At 38.7% G+C, this 13,792-nt stretch overlaps 1 long non-coding RNA gene across 3 annotated transcripts in view; it reads right to left on the bottom strand.

Moving 5' to 3' along the window:
* Positions 1–10,971: 10,971 nt before the first annotated feature.
* Positions 10,972–13,792, bottom strand: part of LOC114484624 (uncharacterized) — a 31,004-nt gene continuing 28,183 nt past the window's right edge. For all 3 annotated transcript variants that reach the window (XR_003677745.1, XR_003677746.1, XR_003677747.1), the window contains 2 exons: positions 12,634–12,727; positions 10,972–11,819 (listed from right to left, as the gene is read on the bottom strand). This is a non-coding gene — a long non-coding RNA (uncharacterized lncRNA). The remainder of the gene's footprint in view (positions 11,820–12,633; positions 12,728–13,792) is intronic.

The raw sequence follows: 13,792 nt of genomic DNA, 5'->3' as shown, positions 1-13,792 counted from the left end.
CACGGGCCCAGCCGCTCCGCGGCATGTGGGATCTTCCCGGACCGGGGCACGAACCCGTGTCCCCTGCATCGGCAGGCGGACTCTCAACCACTGCGCCACCAGGGAAGCCCCTGTGTGAGCTTTTCAACATTATTATTGTCTTTGCTCTTCTTAAATTTTATTATAATATGTCTAGGTATAGGTTTTTCCTTCTCTGTCCGCTTTGGCATTCTCTGAGCCCTTTACATGTAGAGTCTTTCATCCTTAATTTTGAGGAATTTATCACCGTTCTCTTGAAATATTTCCTCCCCTCGGTTTGTTTTTTTTTTCTTTACTTCATAGGCTCTTTTAGCCAGATATTGGCACTTCTACACTTCATTTCACTTACCTTTATCCTCTTCCCCCTTCTATTTGATTTTATTCACAAATTCCTGCTTTGGGTGTATCCATCACTATTATATTCATGGAGGCAGAATATCTGTGTTTAAATCCTGGCTCCGCCTCAGGCAATTTACTTAACCTCTTTGTGCCTCAATATCTTCATCTGTAACGTAGGAGTAATACTAGCTCCTGCCTCACAGAGTTATTGTGGGAACTAAATGAGTTAATATATGAAACACACGTAGAGCATTGCCGGGTACAAAGTAAATAATACATACATTCAAACTGTTACTATTATTATTATTATTAATTGTTCTTATATTTTCAGACCTGTCATTTCTACTTATCCCTTTTTGACCTCTTGTATCAGCTTCATATTATTTATGTCTTCTGTGAGGATATATGTTGCTTATTTTAAATTCATGTTTCATCTGTACCAATAATTCTGCTTTCAGAATTCAGGTGGTGTACACTATTCGGTTTTGTTGTTTTTCTAGTTACCTGTATGTTTTCGGGAAGAGCCATGCCTAGATCTGGTTTCTCTTCTTGGTGACTTTAAGGTAATAGAGAAGATGTGCCTCCGTGCAGAGAGCCCCGGGTACCACACAGCAGCGATCCGTAGCCCTGTTTCCTGCCACCACACTGGCAAACTCCTGGTCAGGGATTTGCTCTTAAAAGTCTTAGCAAGATGCTGCTGTGCTGGAAAGAAAGAATCTGAGCGTGTGAAGCATGGGTCCTGCAGTTCGTAGTGGGAGTGGGTGCAGGTGTGAGAGCTTAGCACCTGTTTCCATCAGTGTCTCACCTCACCCCACCCCAGCAGGGCTTCTAGGTCGCCCTGAAATTATCCTGAGACACCAGCTGGCCTGGCTATTGCTTCCGTGATGATCCTCTCAAGGCCATGTGTGGGAGAAGCCAGGTTAGAATTTAAAGCTCTGGTCTGGCTTCCTTGGTCCCTGGGCGTTCTCCTCCCTAGGCTGAGGCCCCCTCTGGCCATCCCCTCACTCACACCAGTTTGTGAGTCCTCCTGTCTATACTGGGATTCCCACAATTTTTCTGTTGGGCCTTCAGATCCTCACTCGGCTCTCACTTCTGATTTGGGGAGATAGAACCAGCAGCCTAAGATGGCTGCCTTCTTATCAGGAGCCAGGAGTCTCCTCTTCACAGAAAACTTCTAGGCCTCTTTCTCTTTGGTTTCAAAGATAAACTTGATGGTCAAACACTATGAGTTTCTTGGATGACACTACTCACTCTTAAGGTCACCATTGACCTGGGCTCTTTGAGATAAGGATTCATGGAAAGAAGACCACACACTCCCTACCTCCCAGCCCAGAGGAGGGACTATTTTTTCTTTTTCTCTCTCTCTCTTTTTTTTTTTTTGCTTTTCTTTTCTTTTCCTTCTCCTTCCCCTTCCCGTTCTTCTTCTCTTCCTCCTCCTCCTTCTTCTTCCTCTTCCTTCTTCTTCTTTTTCTTCTTCTTCTTCTCCTCCTCCTCCCCTCCTCTTTCTCCTTTTCTTCACAGAACCTTGCACATAATGGCCTCTTGATAAATACATAATGACGTGACTTGGATCCATATCTAACTCTTGTCAGGAGATGTTTTCAAATGAACTGATGAGACCACCTGTAATAGAAAGAGACTGGGGCTTCCCTGGTGGCTTAGTGGTTAAGAATCTGCCTGCCAATGCAGGGGACATGGGTTCAAGCCCTGGTCTGGGGAGGTCCCACATGCCGCGGAGCAACTAAGCCCACACACCGCAACTACTGAGCCTGTGCTCTAGAGCCTGTGAGCCACAACTACTGAGACCACACGCCACAACTACTGAGCCCGCGTGCCAAAACTACTGAGCCTGCGTGCCACAACTACTGAAGCCCAAGTGCCTGGCGCCCGTGCTCCACAACAAGAGAAGCCACCACCATAAGAAGCCCATGCACCGCAAGGAAAAGCAGCCCCCGCTCACCACAACTAGAGAAAGCCCGCGTGCAGCAATGAAGACCCAATGCAGCCATAAATAAATAAATAAATAAGAAAGAGTCTGCCTTTCTTTTCTTAATTTTAAGTCTGAGTAACTGAAAATTCTGATGAAGGGTATGTGCAAGTGTATAACAAATTCCTTACGTGATTAGTCAAGCTACCTGACTTGAAACAAGTTTTATTTTTGTCTCTGTTACTGGTAAACTGCATGGCCTACTTTTACTTGGCTCAGATCAAGTTTGATCAACGTGTTTGGCACATAAATGAATACATCCCTAAATAAATCAACCTGTTTGGGCAAAACAAATGAATCTATTATGACAGGAGCCAAGCAGAAACTTCCCCTGAAACTTTCCTGTGAACATGACACACGATCAGTGTCTAAAGGTTTCCCCACCACCACAGGGAGCAAAGCTGTACCTGCCTTGCTGCACGTTGCAGTTTACACAGCCTGTGTCACACTGTTGCTTTGACTCAGAACTCAGTGCTGGACAGATTAATTTACCTGGAGAGCGTCCGATCTTAATCTCAAATCTGCCTCTGCTTTTGGTACGAATGTTGAGAATTCTAAGAAAACACAAATGCTCTCCTATCTGGCACGTGAAAGACAAATGATTAATTGTGCTTTAATTTTTAACAGCATTCTTTTGAAAGTGCCTACATAAGCCCATGGAAATAGAAGTTTCTGCCATATGCGTGTTGCTTTCAAGTCCACTGAGAGTATAGTTTCTCACACTTGGTATTTCAGAGTGAATTATCTTGGTTCTCAGTGATGAGTGGGTACTTGTATAACAAGAAAATTTGTGTCTCTTTTTAAAATATAATTAATTAATTAATTTGGTTGCACCAGGTCTTAGTTGTGGCAGGAGGGCTCCTTAGTTGTGGCATGTGAACTCTTAGTTGCGGCATGCGTGTGAGATCTAGTTCCCTGACCAGGGGTCGAACCCTCACCCCCTGCACTGGAAGCATGGACTCTTATCCACTGCGCCACCAAGGAAGTCCCAAATTTGTGGCTCTTGATGGTTCACACACAGTCTCAGATATTCTATACTCAGTTATGTATATTTGAGATGAGCACCGGCAGCTAAAGTATATTCTTGGACTGCAGCGAGGCTTATTTTAGAGGCAGCACTGAGGAGCGAAATAACATAGTCTTGGGAATTAAATAGACGTCAGATTGAGGCCTGGCTCTGCCACCAAGTTAAAGCTCCAAGCCTGTAACGTCATCTTTCTGGGCCTAAGTTTCCTCATCTGCCTATGATGGTAATTAAGTGAGATGATGTATGGAAAATGTCTGATACATAAGAGATGTTTAAATGATAGTTTCAATGAGGCATTAAAGTTGTAACATTTACTTAATAAGCATTTATTTATTCATATTGTGTGCTGATTTCCAGGAAGGGATAAAACACAAATGTTTTCTGGCTTTCAATCATGTATATCTCAATACATAGAAAATTTATGTTACATATATGCCTATTGGATTCATGCATATGAATAAATATGTCACATAACGTCCCATATAACTCTCAAAATTAGAAATTGAAGAGTCAATGGGAAATTCCACTTCTTTTTTTAGAGTTTGAATTGCTCCAGATCCTTGGAGTGACCATAATATCAATTGTATATAAACTGAAGTATTATATAGCTACATATTTCTGATTTATCACATTCACTTGTTCAGGAATGCAATAAAATGTTGTTGTGACATCTTACTTCATCACTTTTATTCCTGCCCTTAGCTTCAGCACTTTTTATTACAAATTTTAGAGATACATGAAATAAATTTAGACCTGTTTTTAAAAATTTTGCATAAGAAATAATACTTTCAATATTTTAATAAAATTAATGCTGTTATATCAAAACTTGATAAAGATAGCACCAAAAAAAAATAATAAAACCCTTATAGCCCATCAATTTTTGCAGTGACTGCAAAAATTGTAAATAAAGTTATTTTCAATGGAGCACAGTAATACATTCATAAAATAATTCATAAATATCAGGTAGAGTTCATTATAGAAACATAAGAATGGTGCAAAATTGGGAATTCTGTAAATGCAATTCCCTGTATTAGTATATAAAAAGCATATGATCTGTGGTGGCTTTGTAATGTGTCAACTTGTCCAGGCTGAATCAAATTCCTTCCCTTAATTATAGAATAAATCAGTTGAAGTAATGAAAATATTAACAACTATGAACAATTTGTGCATATACAAGCAATGACAACTCCTTAAGCTGACCAAAAGCAGTAATAAAATGTTATCAATTTTAAGACTTATTCTGATTTCAGAGGTTTAAAATGTCAAAAAGATGTGCCTCTAATAATCAGTGAAATATGGCATTTCAAATTGTTAAGGAAAAGATGGGATATTCATTGCAATTAACACATTTGACAATAAGAAAACAATTCTCTTTGACAAAATAAAAATGTACACAAATCACAAAACAAATGACAAATTGTAACACTTATTTTTAAAACATGAGTAGGGGAAAAGCATGACAAAGGGTTAATTACCTTACTATAAAAAGAATTCTTATAAATTAATAAGGAAATGATCAATAGTTAAGAAAAATGGGCCAAAGACATAAGCAGACAGATCTCTGCAAAGAGACATATGGACAATAAATCAGTGACAGTGTACTCAACTTCACTCTTGATTTAAAATGCAAATTAAAACAAAATACTATTTACACTTATCAGATTGGCAAAAATTTTAAAGTTTGATAACACCCAGTATTGCTAAGAGTAAGGGAAAATAAACACATTTATACACTATTATTGGTGGAAGCATAAATGGCACATCAAATTTAAAATTTTGTTCTTGACTTCATAGAAATTATGTCAGTGATTTGTAACGTCCTCTAAAAACGGAGTATTTGAACCCAAATTTATCACCCATGTGCTTTTGTAATCAAACCAATCTAGATGAAGGCTGGGCCTTAGGATTTGGTGTCGAGAAGGAAAGAAGCTAGGCTCCTAGTAACCCTATATTTACATACTTCAGGGTTTTCTTTAAGGTCCGTTCACAACTCCATGTAAGTGCTTGTATACATGGTTCTGCCCGTAAATGCCGCTTGGAGCCGGGCAGCCCTGTGGGTGTGTCTCATTTCCAGTTTCTACTTGCCGTGGGACTTGGGTAAGACACTTTCATCAAGACTTGGAAGATAGGGGCTTCCCTGGTGGCGCAGTGGTTGAGAGTCCGCCTGCCGATGCAGGGGACGCGGGTTCGTGCCCCGGTCCGGGAAGATGCCACGTGCAGCGGAGCGGCTGGGCCCTTGAGCCATGGCCGCTGAGCCTGCGCGTCCGGAGCCTGTGCTCCGCAAGGGAGAGGCCACAGCAGTGAGAGGCCCGCGTACCGCAAACATGAAAAAAAAAAAAGACTTGGAACATAGGTAGAACAATAGCTGCTTCCCAGAACTGTGATGCGAAATTCCAGGCAGTCCTTGCTTGGCACAGTTAGTGTGAGACCATAAAATGACTGTGTAAAGCATTCTTAATAAAGTACGGAAAAATTTAGAATTGTTCCATGATCATTAAAAATGTTTGTTGAAACAAAAACTCTAATGTCAGTTATAAATGCATAGCAAAATGAGAAAAGAGTGAAACTCATATTCACTTAGTATACTGTAGTTTAAAAATTAGAAACATAGGAAAAAATAAAGTGTTTTATATCTTTGCAAAAAATTTATTGAGTGGTTTGCTTCTGTATGTCTATTCTCTACTTCACTAATTCCTGGTTTTACATTCAATATATTCACCCTTGTGCTTTCTTTTGTTTTATACTGTTCTTTTCTTCCTAGCTTTTTGAGCTGCAATTTAAAAAAAAAATTTTCTTGGAGTATAGTTGACTTACAATGTTGTGTTAGTTTCTGCTGTACAGCAAAGTGAATCCGTTATACATATGTCCACTGTCTTTTAGATTCTTTCCCCATATAGGTCATTACAGAGTATTGAGTAGAGTTCCCTGTGCTATACAGTAGGTCCTTATTAATTATCTATTTTATATATAGTAGTGTGTATATGTCAGTCCCAATCTCCCAATTTATCCCTCTCCTGCCTTTCCCCCATGGTAACCATAAGTTTATTTTTTACATCTGTGAGTCTATTTCTGTTTTGTAAATAATGAACTACAAATTTCGCTCATCACTTTTTGTTCTTTCATTTTTATTGAAAAAGTATTTAGTGCTATTAATTTTTCTCTAATCACTGCTTTAAATACATCCTGTAGATTCTGATATATAGTGTTTTCATTGTCTATTACTTGTTTAAAATCATATACTTTCAGCTTGTATTTCTCCTTTTAGCCAAGGGTTGTTTAATAAAAGATTTTGTTTTTATATTTCTGTGACTATTCTGATGTGAGGACTGCTACCTCTGCTTTCTTTTTGTTTCCATTTGCCTGGTATACTTTCATTCATCCCTTCATGTTTAGCCTTTCTGAAGCACTTTGTTTTAGGTGTGTCTCTTGTACATAGCATGCAGTTTAGTTTTGTGAGCCAAATTGAAAATCTTTTTGTTTTAATAAATAAATCAAGGACTTCCCTGGTGGCTCAGTGGTTAAGAATCCACCTGCCAATGCAGGGGACATGGGTTCGAGCCCTGGTCTGGAAGATCCCACATGCCGCGGAGCAACTAAGCCCGTGTGCCACAACTACTGAGACTGTGCTCTAGAGCCCGCGAGCCACAACTACTGAGCCCGTGTGCCACAACTACAGAAGCTCGCACGCCTAGAGCCCATGCTCCGCAAGAAGAGAAGCCACCGCAATGAGAAGCCCTCTCACCGCAACAGAGTCGCCCCCGTGCGCAGCAACGAAAACCCAACGCAGCCAAAAATAAATAAATTTATTTTTAAAAAAAGGAAACTAAGCGTATTCAGATATATTGTTATAACTGACAAATTTGACATTAATTCTATCATAACATTTTATTATATTTTGTTATATTCCCTATGATCCTCTATGAGACATATTTTCTTTGCTATTTTATTTATAATTTTTTTAGGAAGGTTTCTATTTTTATTTTAGTGGGTACTTTTGTACTTACACCTTTTTAAATGTTCTTGGTCTCTTTTCTGTTAATCAACATTTTATTATCTGGCTTATCAAGAATTTTCATTTTTTCAAGTATCTTTAATACCCAGCTAATACATATCTAACAATTAGCTTTTTCTACCTTCCTTTTCCCCTCCTCCTTATCCTCCCATTTTAAAAAGGCATTATTTCTACTTTGTTATAATATGTAGTATTTATGATAGTGGCCCACCCTCACACCCACCTTTGTTTAATGCTTACCTTCAGTTCTTTTATTCAAGTTCGTCCAGTCATCACTTGGTTGAATGAAGTTCATTCTCTAGTAAATTTCTCAAGAAGGGCTTACTGATGCAGAATTCCCTACATCTGTGTTTTCCTATGGCCTTGATATATGGACAGCTTAACTGAATATAAAATCTTTGATTCACACTTTCTTTGCCTGAGTCCGTTAAAAATGCTCCTCAATTGTTATCTTGCTTTGCACATTTGTTCTAAAAAGTCTGATGCTACTCTAATTCTTTTGCTTTTTCATATTTGGTAGTTTTACCTGGAAACATCTTTTTGTATTTCTGGAAATTTTCTTGGATGATAGATAGCTCAAATATTAGCTCTTTTCCATTATTCTGTTTTCTTCTTCAGGGACTCTAATAGTACCAATACTACAACTTTTCTGCCTGTCTTCTAGTTCCAGTTCTTTACTTTCTCTTTGATCCTTTTTCACAGAAGAATTTGACTTCTGCAAAATTGCATATTAAAAATAATAGACTTACAGAAAAAAACAGGATAAGACAAATCACTTAAAACCAATGCAACTTGATAAAGTAGAGCACTAGCAATTGTAATATAATAATTATAATAACAATATCAGCACAATTTAAAATTCCTAAAAATAAAAACTATGATAAACTTCATAGGGCATTACCTTAAACAAGCAAACACACAAAAGTGAAGATAGAGACATTTTATGAAATCGCTGGCTTGTAGTCTTCAGAAATGTCCAGGTCATGAACGTCCAAGGAAGGCTGAAGAGCTGATCCAGATTAAAAGAGAAAAAAGTGACATGACCACAGAAATCATAAAAAGATGTGGATGAACCTTTGATGCATATGACTTAAGTATAAGCCATCTTGAAAAGGCTACATACTGGAGGGGAGAGAGGGATAAACAGAGCACAGAGGATTTTTAGGGCGTGAAACTGTTCTATATAGTACTATAGTGGTAGATACTTGTCAAAACCCATAGACTGTACAACACAAAAAGTGAACCCTAATATAAACTATGGATTCTAATGAATAATAACATGTCAACATTTTGGTTCATCAATTGCTGCAAAGGTACCACACCAGTGCAAGATGTTAATAACAGGGGAAAATGGGGAGGGGAGGAGGGAGGAGAGGGCATGTGGGAACTGTCTGCACCTTCCACTCCTTTTTATGTGCTCTTGAGAATTCTCTGGCAGTACAGTGCTTAGGACTCTGTGCTTTCTGAGAATTCCCTGGCGGTCCAGTGCTTAGGACTCTGTGCTTTCACTGCCCTGGCCCAGGTTCAATCCCTGGTCAGGGAACTAAGATCCCACAAGTGCATGGCATGGCCTAAATAAATAAATAAATAAATAAATAAATAAATAAAGCTGCTCTAAAAAAATAGAAGTCTATTAATTAAAAAAAAAAAAAAAGGCAGCCAAATGCTACACATGATCTTGAACCAGGAAGACCATTTTTTCCCCTTTGCTATAAAGGACGTTACTGGGACACTTAGTTAAATTTGAATAAGGACTTCAGCTTACATAACATTGTGTCAATATCTATTTCCTGATTTTGATCACTGTACTGTTAGTTGTGTCAAGGAATGTCCTTGTTTTTAGGAAATACACAGTTGGGATTTAGGGATTACAGGAGTATCATGTGTACAACTCACACAATTCAGAAAAAGACAACAGGGCTTCCCTGGTGGCACAGTGGTTAAGAACCCACCTGTCAATGCAGGGGACATGGGTTTGAGCCCTGGTCCTGGAAGATCCCACATGCTGCGGAGCAACTAAGCCCATGCCCCACAACTACTGAGCCTGAGTGCTGCAACTACTGAAGCCCGCATGCCTAGAGCCTGTGCTCCACAACAAGAGAAGCCACCACAATGAGTAGCCCATGCACCGCGATGAAGAGTAGCCCCTGCTCGCTGCAACTAGAGAAAGCCCGCGTGCAGCAACGAAGACCCAACACAACCAATAAATAAATAAATAAATAAATAAATAAAACTCATCAGGGGACTTCCCTGGTGGCGCAGTGGTTAATCCACCTGTCAGTGCAGGGGACACGGATTCCACCCCTGGTCCGGGAAAATCCCACATGCCGCGGAGCAACTGGGCCCATGCATCACAACTACTGAGCCTGTGCACTGGAGCCCGCGAACCACAACTACTGAGTCCAAGTGCCACAGCTATTGAAGCCCACATGCCTAGAGCCTGTGTTCCGCAACAAGAGAAGCCACCGCGATGAGAAGCCTGCTCACCACAATGAAGAGTAACCCCCGCCCCCCGCTCACTGCAACTAGAGAAAGCCCGTGCGCAGCAACAAAGACCCAACGTGGACAAAAAAAAAAAAAAAAAAAAAACTCATCAGAAAACTGAGGATTTTCAGTGAACTGAAGAAACCTAAAAAAACTAAAATTCAGAAAGCAATGAGTCCTTCACAGAAGAGAAAATATTCCTGGCTGCTCTTCTCCCTGTGAAATGCTGAGAAGAGGGCTCTGCCTTATCTGGTGGGCAAGGAAAAGCCAACTAAAACTTTAACAAGTTTAACGACATAGGTGGTTGGGCGTGACAGATCAGAATTCAGAAGAGCTCCAGTCACATAGCAAGTTTGTACCCACTCACCAACTCTTTCAATAAGTCTTCACAGAATACTGGAGAGCAATATGCCAATGGCTGGGGCAGGATAAGAGGCCTGAGACACATCCATTTTCAGGTGTGCAGGGCCTCTCCTAAGTGCAAGACAGATGCCCTTAGAATAAGAAGGCAGATCAGGAGAGCTGACAGAAGTCTAACCTAAATGCCTATGGCTTTCAGTTCCAAATGCTGGGGAAGAAGAAAAAGAACTGAGAGAAACTCTGCTCGAACAATCTGAGTTTCCACAAAATAGAAGGCAACTGTCCCCCACAGACTGGTAAAAGTACAGCAAGACAGACAGAGATCTCCTGAGCTACAGAAATCTGGAGCCAGTACTGGAGAACAAAGAGAACTCCTCAATAACCCCCAAAGTTGTCAACCAAGCTATAAAGCAGAAAGGCATCACCAATAGTTTAAAGAACTGATAGCTCAGCTGTAAAGTACAAAGAGATCTCTGAAAACTTGCCATTGCTCAGATCTTTCTCCCTGCAGAGCAGAAAGTCCTAATTCCACCATCAAAACATTTAGAAATGATGTTGAACTAAATCCAGCTAAAAATACAACAAAGTCCAAACCAAGGTCAACTATTGAACAAATTGACTCAGCCCCCAACTCTAGTGGCCTAACACAAAAAGGGTATGCACTTTTCTAGAGGAAAATATTTACTTTATCCTTTACTATTTTTATATCAGTACATATTATTCAGTATGCAATCAAAAATTATAAAACACATGAAGAAGCAATAAAATGAGATCCATGGAAAGGAAAGAAAAGAAACAGTCAATAGAAACAGACCCAGAGATGGCCTGAAGTTGGAATGATCAGACAAGAACTTTAAAATAGCTGTGTTAAAACGCTATAGGGTCTAGTAGAAAAGGTGAACAATATGCATGCAAAGATAGAGAAATTTAGCAGAGACATAAAATCTATTACAAAAAAGAACCTCATGGAGGGCTTCCCTGGTGGCGCAGTGGTTGAGAGTCCGCCTGCCGATGCAGGGGACACGGGTTTGTGCCCCGGTCCGGGAAGATCCCACGGCAAGAAGCCAGTGGCGACTCTGATGTGTCCATCTCAGACAACTGCATGATTAGCAAAGACTTGAAATGAAAGAGTAGGCTGGTGTGAAAGCTATTTTAAACTTTTAGAGTTCGAAGTGCCGGCAGGACATGAAGGTAGCTCTCTGGAAGACAGCTGGAAGCACTGATAGTGTCTTCTCCATTTGGACTTCTTCACCTGCAGCCAAATGCCCACAGGCCATGTCAGACAGTATGTAAAAGCCTAGCCAGAAGCTTCCTGTTGAAAATACTTAAAAAGAGTGTGTTGCACCTTGTTTTTCTGTTATGGTCTTTCCAGCACTTCAACCCTTGACTTATACTCCAACTTTTCCTGGTATCTCCTTGGTTTTCTTGCTTAGCATTATCAGGTTCTAACGTGCCATAATTATATTTACCTTTTCATTGTCTTTCTCACTGTGTGCTACGTACAAGTGAGGATTATTTTTCTGTTTTATTAACTATTGTTCACCTAGTGACTAGAAGAGCATCTCACATATGCTAGGCACACAAAAAAATACCTGTTGAATAAATGAAAGAAAAAGTAAATAACTTTTTAAAAAACATTTAAAAAACCTTTTTAAAAAACATTTCACGTATATTCAAACCTTATATCCATTAGCAAGTAGGCCTATATAAGTGGAATTATAAAAAGGTATTATAAGATATTTGTAAATATGTTTATCAAAATGACTATCCACTCTACTGATTCCAGATCTAATTACACTGGAATAATTAATTGCTTTATGTCCTACTTAGAAATTTCTCAAAATTATAGCATTAGGATGTTAATATTATCTCCTAAACTATAAAATGATGTTTAATTTGCTTCTTCATGTAAGTTAAACATAATTAGAATGCTTAGTGGGCCAGAAAGCAATTTTGTTTGATGAAGCTGGTCTTTCTCTTTTAGTATTAGATTCACTTAATATAAAATGACATTATCTTTATAGATCATTTAGATTTTATATGGATTACCTTTACAAAATATTTCTAAAATACAGTCATTTCATTGTTACAGTGTTACTCATGGATTAGTTAAGATCCACTTGAGGAAGTCTATTATTTCTACTTCCCTCTGAAATAGTTAAAGTGTTCATAAAACTTAACTCATCAGAGAGCATGGGAGATGTCATACAGATATTGATGGCATAAACATTCCTGAAGAGTTCTGAAGTATTTTGATCATTTTGAAAATAAACTTAAAATCCAATTAATAAAGAAGTGATTTTCTAAAATGTATGCAACATAAGTAGCAAAGGAAATTCTTTAGAAATTTCATTTTAAACACTTTGTTCAAGAAGTAAGTCTTCTCTGCAGCAATGAATTTCTCACCATCTTCACTTGTTTATTATATTCAGGTGATTGGTATTAATTTGTCTCTTCCTTCTTTTTGCATCTTCATTTTGAAGTCTGATTGGAATTCGTTCTGCACAGAAAATAATTTAATTTTCATTGAGGCCTTTTCAGACTATGTACATCTGCAAAAAATATCAAAGGAATGATCCAGAGCACCAGCTACTACAAAGGAAGGATTTTTGTTGGAAACCTGAGTAAGAAAGCAACCAAAGTTATTAATCATTTTCTCAATCCTTTCCACATCCCTGCCAGTGATTCCTAGGATACAATACTAATAATATTTCCTCTGACATAGGCATTACTATAACGAAAGCTCCTTTTATATAGTAACATTGACTCAATCGGGAGTCAAGTGCTGAGAAATATTTTTAGAGGCCACTGTTTGCAAAAAATGCCTTCTTACATTTTTTGGAATTGCCATGCATAAGCAAAATTTGATCAACAGAAAAGAAATTGTGATGGACATTCTGCAAGGTCCCAATGGTTCTGACAGCAAAAGAAAAGAAAGGGTCTAGTGAAAAAGCAATTTGCAGATGAATACATAAGAGTATAATATCATTTCTGTGAAAAAAATTCCAATACACAAAACTATACCATTCTATTACATACACAGAATGGTGATTGTAGAAAGTATGTGGGTAGCAGTTTCCAGAAGGGTGCTGGATTTAACTTGGTATTCTTTTAATGTATGGCCCTGAGAGTATATATAATTACTCATGGAATAAAACGATGTAGAGAAAGACTTCACATGATTATAGAAGAAAGGACAAAAAGGGTCAAAAACTCAACTCAAAACAAATTTTTGAAGGTGGCTCTAAGGAATTAGTTTGGAAAGGTAGTGGAGTGTAAACGTGTTCTACAGAGCTCTTTGAATTAGCTGTGTAAATTGTCACTTTTAACTTTTACAACAAGATTGAGGCAGGTAGTATTATTTGCTCTTTACAGATGGGCAAACGGAGACTCAGGAAGGTGTCTCACTTTCAAATCTCACATACATATTAAGGGAGTTTGAATTTGAATTAGGTTCTTTCTCCAAAATCCATCCTTTTGCCGGTACACCAGATTGCTTCCAGTAACTTTGTCAATTTTCTTCTGTGACCACCTACTAACATCTTTTGTTTTTAAGTCCTTTAAT

This window comes from Physeter macrocephalus, chromosome 20 (assembly GCF_002837175.3).
Source record: "Physeter macrocephalus isolate SW-GA chromosome 20, ASM283717v5, whole genome shotgun sequence".
Taxonomy (NCBI): domain Eukaryota; kingdom Metazoa; phylum Chordata; class Mammalia; order Artiodactyla; family Physeteridae; genus Physeter; species Physeter macrocephalus.
Note: the sequence above shows the minus strand (reverse complement) of the source record. Positions and strands in the feature narration are given on the sequence as shown.